This window comes from Rhagoletis pomonella, unplaced genomic scaffold, assembly GCF_013731165.1.
Source record: "Rhagoletis pomonella isolate Grant_MI unplaced genomic scaffold, Rhpom_1.0 Rhpom_scaffold_00012, whole genome shotgun sequence".
In the NCBI taxonomy this organism is placed as follows: domain Eukaryota; kingdom Metazoa; phylum Arthropoda; class Insecta; order Diptera; family Tephritidae; genus Rhagoletis; species Rhagoletis pomonella.
The window spans coordinates 12,568,495-12,572,857 of record NW_023458566.1 but is presented as its reverse complement, the minus strand read 5'-3'; the positions used below and the strand labels follow the sequence as shown (position 1 = coordinate 12,572,857).

General features: G+C 33.8%; 2 protein-coding genes across 2 annotated transcripts in view; both read left to right on the top strand.

Annotated features, from left to right (window-relative positions):
• Positions 1–4,363, top strand: part of LOC118747586 — an 84,865-nt gene that overhangs the window by 32,641 nt on the left and 47,861 nt on the right. The gene's annotated exons all lie outside the window — the stretch shown is intronic.
• Positions 1,726–4,363, top strand: part of LOC118747842 (gamma-aminobutyric acid receptor subunit beta) — a gene marked incomplete in the record, with an annotated part of 123,533 nt that continues 120,895 nt past the window's right edge. The window contains 1 exon segment of the mRNA XM_036482017.1: positions 1,726–1,873.

Here is a 4,363-nt window from a genome sequence, read left to right as displayed (position 1 = left end):
TTGTTTTCGTCATTTGTTAGATTTACTCTATTGCATTAAAGCGTGCTCCGAGTAAAGAAAAACAAACGATTCCGGAATAAAAAAAAGAAAAGATAAACCCAAAGAATTTCATGATTGAAAACGAAAATGTGCTGCATGTGTGCGTTTGCTTTGTGACTTTAGGTTAAAGGATAATCAGAGTAAATAACGGCGTTGAACAATTTTACACACACGCAACAATGGCAGGGCAGACGATTGGGTGGGTGGGCGAGCGGGCGAGCGGGCGAGTAAACAATTCGTATGATAAGACTAATGCAAAGGTTAGACAGAGGATTTGGTTTGGGCTTTGTGCTACTCGTTTTTAGGTGGGTGTGACTGCATGTATGTATGTATGTAGGTGTGAGCATACTCGTATGTAAATATAAATATATTTGCATATGTACATATGTACGTATAAATAAATGTGTACATTAGAGTGGTGCAAACGAATTTTTTTCGAGATTGGGTTTGGGGCACCTTCTAAATTTTTTCCTCTTGCCGAAACAGGTGCTGGTGCCAAGCAATACCGTTATAAGTATAAATTTAGGGCATGCTTAATGATGCTCATATTTTACTGTAGAAATATTGTGTACATATCGAGCCCTAACCGCCAAAATAACTCAAGCGACATTTTTTTCAAAATTTTCTTTTTGATGCAGAAATATTCCTAGGGCATCTAGATGCATTTCTGCATCAAAAAGAAAATGTTGAAAAAAAAGTCGCTTACGTTATTTTGGCGGCTAGGGCTCGATATATTAATCAAACAATTGGTTAAGCAACCTAAGAACATTTCAAATTCATATTACCTAAAAAAATATCAAAAGCTTCAGTTGTCATAGCAACAGTAGTTTTTTTTAAAAAATCACCAATATTTTTGCCAGTTTCGTAGAGATCCAGTAGCGCATTTCAAGCTGATTGAGCACCATCTGCTGGTCATCGTAGAAAATTTAAAGGAGAAAAATAAGGGGGTGCCCCGTGTTCTAGGAGGAAATTTTTTTCCCAATACAAAAGTTGGACCACTCTAATGTACACACATACGTATATATAAATAACTCATACGAGTAAAAGTATGTTTTCAACGCCACGCTAAAAAATTCAGTGCTTGCATGCGCGCACATCTGTTAAATAAGGCAAACAGTTGCTCGGGCGCCCAAATGTATGCCATGTAGCGTTTTGGCGTTGCCAGACTGTTTCAGTTTTATGCACTACAACAAACTTGCATAATTTACTGCGTCATACCTGCTGTCCTTTGGCTTTGCGCGACGACCTATGTACGTACATACATACATACATACCAAAGCCACTTTATGTTTATTTGACACACTAAAGGTGTTATTGTAAACGAAATCTAGCTTTCGGCTAAGCGTTTACCAAAGCAGAAGAGAGAGAGAGAGAGAGAGTAGCTGAGTGTCCGGTTGGAGATTATGCCTGCACTCAGTGAGCTATAAATTGTAAGAGTAAATACCGAATTGCTTTTGAAAATCCAATTCCTTTTATATTTACCGCAATTTCTCTTCTCTGCATAAGGAGCCTCTCTTTTGCACCTGCTCAGACAATTACGGCTCGCCACTTCCCCAGCTGTACTGCCTCAAGTTGTTTTGAGCTATGGCGGCTCGCTATGGTTGACGATGACGGCGACGACCTCGCCAAGTATATTGTTCTAGTGCGCGCTGCTGAGTGTACATGCAATGGGATACGGGAAAATTGCTGCACGCAAAAGTATGCTACAATTTTTGCTAAATCCTGAGTGTTTGATATTTGTGTACCAGCAGAAAATGTAGACATTTTCCACCTAAGTGCGGGTGTGTGGGTGTGAAATAAATGCAAATTTAAGGTGCAAGTGCTGGAAATTCAGGTGACCTAAAGTGAAAGGATATATATATATATTTTTTTTGAAGCGAAAAAGTGCAAAGTGGCTTTCGAGCAATTTTATTTTTTTGAGAAGGTGATAAATGGTATACCGAAAAAAGTTTCGTTTAATGCACAGGACGCGCCCTGCTAAAAGGTTTTCGCTGAAATTTTTGATTTTGCGAGTGTTTTGTTTAATTGAAGCAGAAAAAAATACAAAAAAATATAAAATTGGCTTTCTGGTTTCTGTAAGATAAGAAGAAATGCTATTGGCTTGAACAGCGTTAATAAACCTGACATCCGTTAAATTGGAAAAAACATACGGAAATTTTGTGGATGCTAAAATTTTTTTAAAAATCCATGATGAGCACGAAAAAAGTTTAAAAAATATTCGATTCGAAACATGTCTTCTAAAATACTAAAAGATAATACCGAAAATAATTTCAAAGGCTGTTCTCACTTTACAAAAAACGCATTTAAAAACGTGGAAAATAGTTTTAATGCTCCTTAAGTAAAAAATGTTTAAACTATCTGGTATTCATCATTGCAAATACTATGAAAGTGAAATTTTTAAACCATTTTAATTGGTTTTAGTACATTCGAGAACTTGGAAGAATAACTTAGTAAATGATAACAAAAAGTACAAAAGTAAAATACGGCTTCCAAGTTTATTAGGCAACAAGGAAATTGAAAATGGTCTTTACTAGCATTTTCTCTAATCTTCACCTTGTTTTTAAAGTAGTATAGAGCTGGCAAAAATTTTTTAGTTGAAATGTGAAATAAATTAGAAGACCCCTTTGAATTGAAAAAATTTTACTAATGGCGTTTTAAGACCAAGTCTTACTTTATTTTGTGGTTGACTTTCAGAATCTTTGCATGTCTTTCGACAAACGACTCACTGTGTTTCGACTATGGGGATGGAAAAATTTGTTAAGCTGAAAATGGTAAAAAATTGTCTCATTACCAACCGATTTTGATGAATTTAAATATGTGCCTATTCATTAAATGTTGCCCACTTTCCTCTCTCAGAAATAGAAAGCTTATAGTTAGAAATTACATAGTTGTAAGTATTCTAGATTCTCCCAATTTTTTGGGTGAATAATTTTTTGTTAAGAAACCGAAAATAGATAAATTAAGTAAATAAAAAAATACAAATATTAATTGGCTAAGTCGGAACCGCATAGATAGATTTACGGAATATATTTACTTGAGCTAAGCCGATTTGAAAATTCCTAGAAAAGTCTAATTACTTTGATTCCGTTGAAATATTTTTTAAACATTTTTCTGCAGCCTTTGTAAGTTGAAACTCCCCTATCGGCTGAGGAGAGTTTTTGAAAAAAAGTATTTCAAAAACAAATTTAATTCAATAAAAGACTATTTTTTGAGGTATTCTCAGACTAGTCTAATTCAAGTAAATTTTAATATTTTTTCGAAATATTTTGGTTATTGCTTTATAATATAACAAATGTTATAATTCCGATGGAGAGAAATGCACCTCAATATACATACAGCTGCAGTGATTAAGGTAGTCAGTCGCCAAATTCAAAATGATATTGTTTGCAACTTATGCTTATTTATTTATTTTTAATAATTTCCATTTAAAATATAATCCGGTATATAACGCAAACTTATAAAAGTTTTAAAGCTTGCAGAAAGTTACCATTGATTTTTTTTAGATTTTTTTTGTCGAGGGTGTTGCGCATCTTTCCCCATATAAAAATTAATTTTGTTTATGCATAATATGGAAGAAAATGCTCAACACCATCGACAAAAAAAAATTTATAAAAAATCAACGGTAATTTTTAAGGGACGTGAAACTTGCACTTGGTTGTATTAAATTTGAATCGGCTACAAAACTGCATACTCGAAAATTTTCTAAAAATCCTGAATACCCAGTGTGCTCGAACTGACGGGCTAAATTGATTCCTATCATTATCCTGTGTTTATGTTTCCCTGATTTGCCCCACTGAAATTGTTAAGTAAAACAAAATTCGCTCGATTTTATGTACAACATCCCCGTCCTACACTTTTGGGAAAATATGGCAACAATTGACAAAAGTCTCTCAAGAGTTTGGCTGTGATAGGTTTAAATGTATATAAATTTGGCATCTTTGATTCTTAAAAGCTTTGTTTAACCTACTGTGTATAAGTTAAGCGAAATCACAGGTCATCTTATTTTTTTTGTTTGAGGCGGCAATATAGGAATTTTAACACAAACTTCGTTCATACTTTAATTTGGCTTACATGTCGCATCTTCATATTATTTCTTCCATGAATTTGAAGAGAACATCTGCGAACTACTTACTGTGTGATTTTCAGATTGGCTTTATGATTGCTCCCAATTCAAAAAGGAATTAGTAATATGTGAACTGGTAACAGCTGAAATATTCAAAATACTTATTAGCAATAATAACCTCACCTTTAAGTAATAAACAGATTTAAAAAAACTGTTTCAACAAATTTATAATACTACGAATTTATACTTCTAGCACTCCAA